Genomic DNA, 13,857 nt, shown 5'->3' on the forward strand with positions numbered 1-13,857 from the left:
ATATATATATATATATATAATTAACATAAATATGAAAACATAAAAGGACATGAATAACAAGAGAAAGATCGATGAACTCTACTCCATTTCGACAATTTAAATGACACAAAAATCAGAGTTTGACACACAAAACTTGGAATATCATTACTCATATCCGGAAGAGAATAAGATACAGAGGCAAAACGAGGAAATGCTTGGATTTGTCTAGTATGTAGAACCTTTCGTGAGACCACATCCCATCGTGGATGTTGGTATTGTCCCGACTTTGTCTATGCCTTCTGCAAAGATGATGCCTATTCCCATAAACAAATGGGCCTCCAAATGGCAATGGTAAAGCCATGCACCAGGATTATCCGCTACAAACCGTACAGCCGTATGGAAAGAAGGGCACTGTGTTACGAAGGGGAGGATTGACAAGGTTGAATGTTTGGGGATCCTTCCGAGGGTCGAATGCGCCCTCTCCGTAGCCAAGAATCCAGAAGTCGTGGCCATGCATATGCCATGGATGGACCTCGGAGTGATTGGGAAAGAGAGTATTGGCGTTCTGCAGAATCACATCCACGACGGAGCTCAAATTGAAGACGTAGGCGCCATTCCCTGCTTTGGCGTTGGTGTTGGGAGGAGGAAGGAAAATGTTGTAGCTGGTAGCGTCGTAGCTTTCGGGTGGCGGGGCAGTGTCGTAGGCACCCTTGATATTGTATTTCGTGGCGGCCAAGTAGGGAGTGGGAGGAGGCAGGAGCGAAATGTTATTGATCGCCCATTTTATGGCCCCATTTATGTAGTTCTGTGTGTTGAGTAAGAGCAGCTGCCTGTCTGATCGCAGAGGAGGAGCCTTCTCCACTCTTTTTAGCGCCACATATTTTTTGGCCAGATCTTTGCTGTAGGTAGAGTCGTTCCACGGCGGGGCTTGAGGGAGGCGCACCAACGGGGAGCTTCATGGAGGGGTTGGGAACATAGTTGAGGATCGACACTCCCGAGGTCGTCATAGGCACCCTGCTTCTCACGTTCACTCCTGCCCAGTAGTTGCGAGAAGGGTCCTGGTTTGCTCTCAGCAGAACGGAATATGATTCTCCAGAATACACGTCCAGGTTGTCCACCTCAACGGGTTCCACATAATGCCCGTCTGCCTCCACAACCGTCATCTTGTGACCCTGTAATTGTACCATTCACCATCATCATCATCATCATATTCAAACGCAGGTGATCATGTCGATGGATGAGAAAGAGAAGAAGCAGAGAATGCTTTGTTTTACCTGAATGATGAAGTTGAGCGACGACAAGGATGCCATGCTGGCAATGCGTAGACGGTACATGCTGCCGCTCTTCACTGGAAGAAGGGTGGGCGAGAATTGTGGATTGCTGGGGTTGCAATCTCCGCTGCCTGGCTTCGAGCAATCGAATTTTCCTTTTCCCTCCATTAGGAGAGACTTGCGTTTGTGGAAGTTAACTCAATTCAGCATAAGGGAGGATAAAATAAAATGTCAAATGCGTAACTGAGAATAAGGTGCAGTTGAAATACACGAGGCTCCCCTATCCAGTGCATGGGGTGGGAAGAGAGACCATATGATTGCTCGTACACGCTCTGGTGCCACTGCTCATTCAACAGTATTCTCAGGTCTCCATCGTAGGAGAAAGGTTCCTTCTCCGCCGCCTCCACTATCAACCATCCATACAGACCTGCCGTCCGCTGCAGCCCGTAGTGGCCATGATAGAAGTACGTACCCGGCTGCATTACATTTAATATTAATATCACCAAGCTGGGCCTTTAATTAACACTCAAAAACATTATTAAAACGAAAGCATTCTTATATACTGCTATACCATGTCTACAACAAAAGGTATAGTTGTAAGTCTCGCCGGCGAAGATGGGGCATTGCGATACGTACGCCGTTCCGTCGTTCCATGGAGTTCCAATCTGCAAATTGGCTATTGTTAGCATTCACTGACTAGTACTGACATAATTTCCAAGAGATACGCTACACACATTGTGTCGAACTTCGAAGCAGCTTACCTGTCGAATGCCATGCCAGTGAATGACCACGTTCTCTGCTGGCAATAGATTCTCCACTTCCACTACAATGGTGTCTCCCGCTTGGGCTTTGATTGCCGGTCCTGGGTACTGCCCGTTAATGGCCATCACCGTCTCTTTCACACAGTCAGGTGACCACTCCAGGTAATCTATCTTCCACTTATGGCTGTGCACTGAATGTGCTTCACTACCTCTCGCTGATATAAATAACATCACCTGCAATCCCATAAACACAAGCCATCCCATACCCAAATCCATATTCAATTTTCACGGTGTGGTCGATAGCTAATACCCCTTCCTTTAACTCACAGCAGCTCACTATTGACCACCCGCTTTCCTCATTCCTATTCATTCAAACCTCTCTCTCTTTTTATAGGCCTTGTAGAACTAACATGAGATATTTTCCAGCCACTCAAACTTTCAAGTTGAAGAACTTTTCGAACCTCCCATGAATTACAGGCACTTGACTAGGAGAATCTTGCTCATGTGCCTGCCTTGTATTGGGCGTCTAACATTTCCAACTCTGCGCATCGATCCCCCTCTTTTGTCTCACCTACAAACAAACTGGAATCAATAATGCTTCGCCCACTTCAACAGCTCCCCCAGTGAATCGCTCCGTTTGTGCACTTCAAACCTTGACCCGCTAGCTGCTGCACTGGCTTCTTCAAACATTTTTCTTCTGTGTGGTTGTTCGCCATCTTGCCATGTGGCAGTCCGCACTGACCAGTTCCCACCATCCGCACACGAAGGTGTTGTCATGCCATCTGCCCTTTGCGATCACTCTTACTACTACCATCAAATTAATTGGTCCTGCTGAAATTTCCATGAAATTTATTTATTCCAAGCACCACCAAACGTTACTTTTAGGAGACAATAAACCTTGGTCCCTACTTCCCTAATTCGCTGTTTCACTGCCATTCGCCAGCAATTCTTGACAAAAAAGTTTAATCATGAAAGGAGTAATTGTAAACCGAGTTTATTTAGATTTATATGTTTAAATTGAGTGTTTTGAGAGATGATTGCGAGCGACTTACTTTCACACGAGAGGATCCCCAATTAACAATCTCCAAGAGGAATTTGTGACTACTATTACTTTTAGGCAAAAAATCAATATCAAGATGAATAAATTGTTGCACCATAAAATTGAAAATTTATGTCTTATTTTTAATGTTTAAGCTTTGTTTAAAGTCTATTATTTTTAACGTTTAAGCTTTGTTTTAAGTCTATTATTTTTAATTGATTAGAAAATACTAGACACAAAGATCCTCTAACACCCTAGTCAAGTAAAAGTCATGTTATTGTCCTTATATATTTTTCAAGCTTTTATTTTTTGATTGAGTTTTAATATTGCAAGGTATTGCAACTTCCTTATTTTCATTGCACTCACACATATTTCTTTTGATTATAATATTTGTAGTCACATAAATCTGTCCATTTTAATTAAATGAATATTCCGTATTTATTTGATTAAAAATCCACTAGCCATCAATTAATTAAATTAATATTTAATTAATTCATCCCCAAACATTCTTCTATTAATTAAATAAATTATTCAATTTATTTTAATTAATTCATTAAATCAAATTTCAATCAATTAAATAAATAAAATCAATTTATTTAATTAAATCCCCTTTTCCTCTTTTAAATAAATTAAATAAAACATTTATTTAAATCATTATCCCCACCCCACTTGCATTTTCCTACAAAAGCAACTTGCACACATTTATTGAAATAAATGAATTTTTATTTTAATAAAATCCTATTTTCCCTCACCCACCAAATCCACTTGCAAAATCTAATCCCCTTCTAGATTCTTCTAACCCCTTCCTAATTAGCCTAATCCCTCCCCTAAATATTGTCACATTCCTAAGCAAAATGGAGTCACTTCTCAAAGCCTAAAAATCTTTGATAACCATTAAAGGCTTTCAACCTTCAACCACTTAATTCCTCAAAGTCTTTGATAGCCATTAAAGGCTTCCAACTTTCAACCACTTAATCCCCCAAAGTCTCCAATAACCATTAATGGTTAACCCAAACCCTTCCACATGGTTAAAACATTTGTTTTGACTCAACCTCTACCCAACCCAAGGGTCTCATCAAGCCTTTAATGCTTTGACCATGATTATCTCTTAATCATTTGCACAAAGATTTATCCTTGGATTAACTCTTAATCCAGTGGATAATCTTAATTTAGACTTGACCCTTAGCCTTTAGATAACCATGAAGTCTTCTCAGGCCTTTAATGCCTCCAACATCTTCTCTCAACCCAATCCTGTGTTGACACTTGTCACCATTTCATTGGTGCAAATTGTGCACATGGATCCCCAACTTTCAAGCTTGACCCTTGATTAAACCCTTCAATCCTGGCCATTCATTGCTCCATTTTTCCTATAAATAGAGCCCATTCCTTCATAATCTAGATCCTAAAAACTTGTATGCATTTAAGCTATAGACATTTTTAGAGAGTATTTAGCATAGTATAACTAAAATCTTAAAAACTTGTATGCATTTAAGCTATAGACATTTTTAGAGAGTATTTAGCATAGTATAACTAAAATCTTGTCTTTTGGTAAAATCAATCATTTTAGCATCAATAGCATAGTATTTGGCTTTTTATTTCACATTTAGAGCTATACTACAATCTCAATCCTCCATAAGTATCCATAGTGCAAAAAGCTGCTGAGAGCTACACTATTTTGGAACTTGGAGAGGAGAGGAACAAGGGAGAAGGAGCTAAGGCCATGCTAAGAGGCAGTTGGAGATGCCTCATAATCTGTGTTTTTGTTTATTAGATAAATTAGCATGCTTTTTAGTGTCTCTCTTGGTATGCCTTTTTAGATTAATTTTTGATTAACTAACACTAACGGTTTCATGTCTTTTGTGTTGTTGATCATAGACTAATCTTGTGCCATTTAGGAGGGCATCATTTGGTGAACCCGACGTGAATCGAACCACCAAAAACAAATCCTTTTTTTTTAAAAACTAACATATTTGCTTGTTGAAAGTGCCACACAGGTCGTGCTTCGGCGCTATTGAACACGTTCTAGCACTACCAACAATTTTCTTTTAGCGCTATTGTTTTTATAATAGCGCTATTGTAAAAGTTTCGGTGCTTTTGAAATTGTTTTAGCGCTTCTGTGATTATTCTGGCACTATTGAAACACTTCTAGCACTTTTGCCGTTCTGTCTGTTCTATTCTTTCAGCGCTACTATCTAAATTAGCGCTTCAGTTAAGCGCAGACTAGCACTACTGTATAAAATAGTGCTTCTGTCAAAACACAGACTAGCGCTATTGCGACAGAGTGTTGTCCAAGTCACCTTGTAACCGAAAAATTGAATATCTTAGGCTTGTGGAAGCCCTCCTTTGGACATAAATTTTACTAACAAATTGTGGTTTTTGCAGGTTAAAACTAACCCCTAAAAATCATAAAATTTTCATTTTGGTGCTTTTAAAACTTGAACAAAATCAAATTTCCATTGTTTTCTAGTTAGGATTCATCTTTATTTTTGGTGCTTAAAATCAACAACACAAATTTGATTTCCTTGCATCAATTCAGACCTAAAATTTACAATCCACACTTCAAAATTTTGGGCAAGTAAAAAAAACAAACCACTTGTTTTTGATTTTTTGCAAACAAATTTTACTTCAAGCAAACTTGTTTTCATTAAGTTGACTAGGATTTCCGAATTCTAGATTACAAAACACATTGTTTTTGAAGTTAAAAAGAACACCATGACTGTTGGAGCAACATCTCCAAATAGTTAAATCACATTGCAATAATGGATTAAAAAGAACAAGTGTCTTTCATGTTTGGCACGCTTGTGCACAAAGGTCAGTCGAGTGGACCTACCTCTAACACACACTATCCTCTCCCTTGGCTCTCGTGGTCCTAGGTGCAAGAGAAAAGTGTTAGTAATGCTCAAATTTTATCTTTTTAAGAGAGGCCTGCCAAGGGATCGATACTCTTGGGAACGACCTCGAGCGGTAAATCCTTCGAGCCGCTATAGAAATCAGGTGAGAGCGAAAGCTATAGCCTTGGGTATAGCTATTCCTACAGTGTAACTAGCCGAAAGGACAAATGGGCCCCACCACCAGTTACAAGGCTCTTAAGTGAGTCACTGCAGAATGAACTTATGTCCAAAAACATCGAACATGACTAAACACCTTTAAGTAGTAGCCCACCTGTTCTATTAATTGAGGATATTTGAGATATAATTTAGTGCAAGAGCATAGATGGTTTTGCTCCCAAGATACTCACCATACATATTTCCTTCAGTAGAAACATAGCTTTTTGAAAAGTTACTTGTGGCTCGATAAAAGTGATGACTCCCCCATCATAGGGATCATCTATTTTGTTATGCTCGTGCAAGACTTAGTATATCACATCCTTACCTACCACAACGGGATTCATAAGGTATGTAGTACCAAAGTCGAAGAAATATCAAGATGTGGGCTAAATTTATCACAACTAGCCATTTGACCTTAGGGAGAAAAAGTGTTTGAAGTGTGTTCATTTTAAAGACCTAGTGCAAATTGAGCCGACTTCAGGCTTTGGAAATACACCTTAAAATACATCTAAAGGAAGGGTCAAAAACAAGTCCAAGGATTGGGTTGATCTAGACCCATACTCATTTGTGCCTTTGAGGCAACATTCTTGTGTTTGTGTGCTTGCTTTGTTTTCTTGTCAAAGAAAAATCAGAAAATCAATCCCAAAAACAAAGTATTCATCCAACATTTCTCAAAAACAAACAAAATACCAAAAACAAAGCACAAACAACAAAGAGTCAAAATTTTATGACCATTCTTCACATCTTGCGAAAGAAGAAGTGTCATCAGAATATCACCTTGAAAAGAAGACCATTAAGCTCAAAGGCTTTGATCAAAAGAAGAAAGTTCTTCTATCTAAATAGACAAATCTTTGTCTCACATAGAGTCTTTCTACATCTCATGCGTCTATACCTTCAAGGTAAAACAAACGAGTTTGATTCAGAATCATTGAATCGTAGAGCTTTTATGCAATATAGAGCTCTGAGTTATCACAAAAATCAAGGAGGAAAGATTAATCCCAACTTCTTCCCAAACGTCTGCATCACCTACAACATAGCTCGAGAAGTGCCACCAACACCTGAAAGGGAAGAGATAGAGTTTGTCCCATTTGTAACACAAAGTTTTTATTAAAGTTGAAAACAAAAACATCCATCATTTCATTCATACATCATTATTCCATCATCAATCCATCCCAAACTCTCAAAACATTAAGAGGTTCTTGTCCCAAGTTCTCTTTTAGATATTGCTTGAAATCAAACACATCACATCACTTTTTAGATTGTTTCTACATCTAGGATAAGCTCATCCTAAGAGACACATCTACGCAGGTTAAAACTAGTTCATGAGTGAATCCTCTCATTGCTAGGTAGTCAAAATTTGTAACACATCTCAGATTTCTCTACACCTTATCACATCCAAACTCCTCAAACAAACAAGCAATTCAAAGAAGGAATTTCGGTTACATCTACCTTAAAGTGCTAGAGATCCACATACAACACAAATCACCAATCATCAATCTTTCATTTCATCAATAAACTCATCATCATCTTCAATCAGCTTCAACAAAAACTTGTAAGCAAAAATGGCTCAAACCCGATCACGATCAAGGCAATGAGAAATAGAAATTGAGGAAGAATAAGACGAAAATCTCAATGAATTTCAAGAAGCACTTGGAGGAAATATAAATGATGAAAACCCAAGTACTCCCACTCCTTCAACAATCGAAAGGGTTCAGCATAACCCTCACTTTAACAGATTGTTTGATGAAATACTCAGGAGCAATGCGGATGTTCACTTTTTAAAACTCGCTCAAGAAGGAGCCAAACTCCCCTCTGACTTTGATCTTGCCCAATTAAGACAAGCATCAGAAAGACAAAGTTGCCATGAGGAGGAAAGTGGAAGAAATCACATCAGATATAACATTCCTTGAGGTAACCCACCACCTCCTCCTCCAAATGAAATGGAGATGTTGCGGCAACAAGTTGAGAATCTCACCCAACAACTTCATAGTGGTGTTAAGACCAATCAATTTTCACTTAACGACATCTGTCCCTATCCGTTTGATAGAAATCTTTATATGCCACCCTTTCCACGAGGATTCGAAACACCCAAATTTGAAAAATATAGAGGAAAGGGGGATCCCCGTGATCATGTCTGAGAATTTCATTCCGCTTGTCTTGAAGTGGCATATGAAGACACATACCTAATGCGCCTTTTTCCCCAAAGCTTGGGAGGAACAACCACATCATGGTTTTCCCGACTACCAGGTGGCATTAGAACATTTGAGGAACTCATACAGAAGTTCCTATCTCACTACTCTTATAATATTGAACGCGACATCACCATGGCTGATCTGTGCAATACCAAACAAAACCAGGTGAACTATTCTCAGTATTCCTGCAATGATGGCGCCAAATGTCTAGCAGACGTTCTCTTCAGTTACCTGAACGAGAACTAGTGGAAATTTTCATTTCCAACTTAAACGAAGAAATGGAATTTCACCTGGATGTCAAAGACACAGATTCTTTTAACGATATGATCACCAAGGGTTTAAAATGTGAAAGGGCACTCATCAAGAAAGGACTCATCAAAATATTTAATGAACCAAAAGATGGTCCTCACCCGCGCTTCAATAGTGATAAACCAAACTTCTGGAACAAGAATAAGAATATCATCAACAATGGGGTTGTGGATGCTCGAACTATCCAAAATGCACAACCTGTGGTTCAGTTTGCAGGACAAAATCCTCCACCTCAGAATAACACAAATGTTCCTTCCAATCAAGGTCGCATCACATCTCATGATGAACCAAGACCTCGTCCACAAAAACAAAAACGCGCATACACTCCCTTAGGGGAACCCATTGAAACAGTGTTGCGACAACTCATTTCTCAGAATTTGATCACTCTACCTAAGCTATCAAACTATGAGCCTCAGGTCAAACCGGGATGGTGGAGAGATACTGAACACTGTGAGTTCCATCAAGGAAGAGGACACAAGACAAGTAATTGTCACTGATTGAAAGATCTTATTCAGGATCTTATTGATCGAGGAGAAATTGAAATTGAAGGACATGACCCAAAAACAACCAATAATGATCATCTAATGTTCAAGAATCCACTTCCATCACAAGATCAAAGGGGTCCTTCCACTTCCCGGCGAGGCACTGATACCACTGATTATACGCAGGCTGCGTATAACTACACTGTAAATCACCTATATGATGCCAGTGAACAAATTGCAACCATAACCTTCAAAAATCCCACCTCAAATTGCAATGTTGTTACACATCGTGGCAAGGTCACCATCAAGGCAGCTCCACAGGGCACCACCTCCATCCCAAAGCAGTACAATCTTGTGGAACACTTAGATAAAATGCCTGCGCTTATATCCATTTTAGAGCTATTGCGCCTATTGCCATCTCATAAAACAATCTTGGATCAAGCACTCCAAGAGGCGTTAGTCCCCGCAAACCTGAATACGAACCAATTTCAAGCCATGGTTGGAACTCTAAAGTCATCACCTTGTCTCACTTTTTCCAAAAGTGACAACTCTTCCTTCCAACAACCTCATAATGCTTCGCTACACATTGAGGGCTTTATCAACCAATACAGGATCAAGCGAGTCTTGGTAGATAATGGAGCAGGCCTAAACATTTGTACACTACAGTTGGTCACAGCATTGGGATATGCAATAGAATCAGTGGATCCTCGCAAGAAGATCACCATCAAGGCCTATGATGATGCAGAGCGTTCATCCAAAGGAGCTGTGGTACTACCAATCCGAGTCGGCCTTGTGGTAAAGCACATAATTTGTCAGGTTCTAGACCTTCCTCTGCCATATAATCTATTATTAGGGAGACCTTGGATACATGCCATGCAAGCTGTTCCATCTACCTACCATCAATGTATCAAGTTCCCACATAACGGTACAGAGATCACAATCCTGGGCGATGCAAATCCTTTTGCGTATTGCCATAATATTAGCCATCAACCAGAAATTACTGTTCCTAATAATAGGGAAGCCATTTCCTCCACATAATATGTAAGTCCTACCTCTCTTGCCAGTTCAAACACCCCTATACCCAAGCAAGAAAAGCTTAAGATGAAAGTAGCAGAGGAAGGTCTTGGAGAATACAACTTGAGTCAGCTTTTTTATGTGGGACAAATGCCCACTTCTCCTAGAACACATGGTAAACCACAGCAGTTACTCCAGCAACCACTAATCATGCCTGCATGTGCCTTGACGCCTTTCATCCTTGGAAAGAGTCAAGAGGAAGAGACACAAGATGAGGACCTAGCGGAATGGATCTATAAAGATCCCATCACCACTGATAAACCACGAGTTACACTTCCTATGGAACAGTATGGCAAAGGCCTCCTCATTATGCAAAGAATGGGATATGATGGTCAGAGTGCCTTGGGATATTGCAAACAAGGACGACATGAACCTCTGTTACCAGAATTCAAGCCCAAAGGTAATACCGGCCTAGGCTTTGAAAAAGAGATCCTTCCTAAACTCAGATTCAAAGGCAAACCCAGCAAACCATTTTGCCCACCTACTGCAAAGAGGACACCTTTCATAATCAAAGCACCATCAAACACTATCCCCACTGCCCCATCGAGGCTCACAACCCCACCGCAACCGTCATCAATATCATTCATCCCACCAAACGGACCAGTAATCCCATCAGCAACACCATTTGTAGCAACAACTGTATCAGAACCCGCAGCAGCATCTATGGCACCAGCCATTCCAACAGAAGCCACTAAATCAACACTGCCGATACTTCCAGTGACAAATCCTTTAATCCCCATCACAGTTCCTGCAGCACCGATCACTACAAAGATACATAAACCAATCACACCTGTCGTGTTTAACTCCAAAGACATCCCAGTATGGTATAGCAATCGGATGCTGGAGAGTGATTCAGAGACCGACTCACATGAGTGGGAATTTGATTTTGTACAGCTTAACACTTCAGATGAGGAAGACACATCACCACCTCTGCCACGCAAAGACATCCCTATTTACGGAGAAGTACAGATAAAGGCCACTTGGGTACCTGAGCTGGAAATATCTTCCACAGACCCTACGTCTCATCCTATGCCTGATTCTGACGGGGAATGTACCATCAACAACCTTCACCACAATGTCTTAACCCTCACTGATACATCTCCTGCACTTAACCTAATCGATGAAGTAATGCCCATTATCCACCCTGAACTCATCGAATGGAACCAACCAAATCCCCCATGTCTTGACCTCTTCCAAAACGATGAGGCTATCATTGACTTTTTGGAATTAAGGGATAATCTACCAAGCGGGGATCACAAAGCTAGATTCGCCATTGAACTTAATAGCGCAACATACTTCAGGGTGGATGCCAAACCCTTCAGCTGCAAAAATATAACAATAAAACATGGATCTTCCAGTGAAAACCACACTGTGGCGCTGTTTGATCGGACAAAAGTAAAAAAAAAGAGTCTATCCAACGGTAAAAACCTCTCTGAGGTGCCTGAGGATGAAGGGTTTGACATTCTCCCTACTAGTACACAACAGGAATGATCAGTGATTCTTATCGAGGAAACCAATGAATACAATGTGGGGACTCCTGAAAATCCTCATATTATACATCTGGCATCTCTTCTCACTCCAGAGGAACAACCTAAATTTATAGAGTTCTTCCAGCAGCGTCAGATCAACTTTGCATGGTCATATGCAGACATGCCTGGGCTTGATCCAGATTTAGTTATGCATCACCTCACAGTAGCAGAAGGAGCCAAACCTGTCAAGCAGAAACTTCATAAGATGCATCCCCAGATTGCAGTGCTAGTCAAAACAGAACTCAAGAAACTCCTGGATGTTGGTTTCATTAGACCAATTGATTATGCAGAATGGATCTCCAATATTGTGCTAGTTGGCAAACCAAAAGGGGGCATCTGCATTTGTACTGACTTCAGAGATCTGAATAAAGCATGTCCTAAGGATGAGTTCCCCCTACAAAATATTGACATCATAGTGGATTTGACAGCAGGACATGCCATGCTTTCACTCATGGATGGCTTTTCAGGATATAATCAAATAAAGATCGCACCAGAGGACCAACATAAGACAACCTTCACATGTCCATGGGGCACATACTGCTGGAATGTAATGCCTTTTGGTCTAAAGAATGCAGGAGCAACCTATCAACGAGCAATGACCACCATCTTCCATGACATGATGCATACTATGATGGAAGATTATGTGGATGACTTACTAGCAAAATCACTCACTAGAGATGGGCATCTCCACATCTTAGATCAAATCTTTGATAGACTGGAACAATACCATGTTCGACTCAACCCAAAGAAATGTGTCTTTGGAGTGACCTCCGGGAAGCTTCTAGGATACATTATCTCAAGCAAAGGCATTGAGGTCAATCCAGCAAAGGTTAAAGCAATCATGGACATGCCACCTCCAAAGAATATCAGTCAGCTAAGAACACTACAAGGACGGCTTCAATCCATCCACAGATTCATTGCACAATTGGCTGATAAGTGTCACCCATTCACACACCTGATACACAAGAACATCCACTTTCAGTGGGATGACAAATGCCAACAAGCATTTCAGGTGCTTAAAGACTATCTCATGAATCCACCATTGCCGATACCACCAGATCCAAGTAGACCGTTGTTACTTTATATCTCAGCAACAAATACAGCATTGGGTGTATTATTGGCACAACATAATGCAGAAGGCAAAGAGTGTGTTGTATACTACATCTCTCACACACTGGTTGGCTATGAACTCAATTACACACCTATTGAGTGAGCTTGCCTAGCAGTGATCTTAGCAGCCACTAAATTGCGGCACTATCTGTTGACACACAAGGTACAACTCATCGTAAAGATTGATCCACTCAAGTACTTACTTAGCAAAGCAGCATTGACAGGTCGCTTGGCCAAATGGGTGATGATTCTAAGTGAATTTGACATCGAGTATGTAGACCGTAAAGCTATCAAAGGTCAAGTTATTGCAAATCAGTTGGCCGATGCACCACTCATAGGCGATCATCCTCTCATTTCCAATTTTTCAGATGAAGAGATATTCATGATCACAAAAGCACAACCATGGAAACTATATTTTGATGGTTCATACACTAGGCACGGCTCGGGGGTAGGCATTCTGTTTATTACACCTCAAGGTGATAGCATCCCAAAGTCTTACAGGCTCACATTTCCATGCACCAACAATATAGCAGAGTATGAGGCCTTGATCACAGGACTCAGATTAGCCATACAATGGAAATTACAAGAATTGCAAGTATATGGCGACTCACAACTGGTCATTCGACAAGCCACAGATGAGTATCAGACCAAGGATGATAAACTCATGCCATACAAGCAAATGGTGGACACTCGAAAGACATCATTTACTACTATCACTTTTGAGCAGATACCAAGAGATCAGAATCGAGCTACTGATGCTATGGCTACTATCACATCTCTCCTAGATCTTCCACAGAATTCAACACGCTATGAGTTCTTGGTAGAACAACTTTGGATTCCCGCTTATGATATCCCTGAATTTGAAATGATATGTCACCTTGTTGGTTCTGAATCCCCATGGTACGGTGAATTCTACACCTATCTCCGCGATCATACCCTGCCTCCCGACCAATCGAATAACCAACGAAAAACCTTCATTCACCAAACTGCTCAATATACCATTATTGCCGAAATCCTATACCGACGTAGTCTTGATGGTACTCTCCTTCGATGTCTGGAACAGG

At 40.6% G+C, this 13,857-nt stretch overlaps 1 pseudogene; it reads right to left on the reverse strand.

The window, feature by feature from the left end:
* Window positions 1-204: 204 nt before the first annotated feature.
* The window catches only part of LOC131027006 (L-ascorbate oxidase-like), a 101,560-nt pseudogene continuing 87,907 nt past the window's right edge, over window positions 205-13,857 (reverse strand).

This window comes from Cryptomeria japonica, chromosome 10, assembly GCF_030272615.1.
Source record: "Cryptomeria japonica chromosome 10, Sugi_1.0, whole genome shotgun sequence".
In the NCBI taxonomy this organism is placed as follows: Eukaryota; Viridiplantae; Streptophyta; class Pinopsida; order Cupressales; family Cupressaceae; genus Cryptomeria; species Cryptomeria japonica.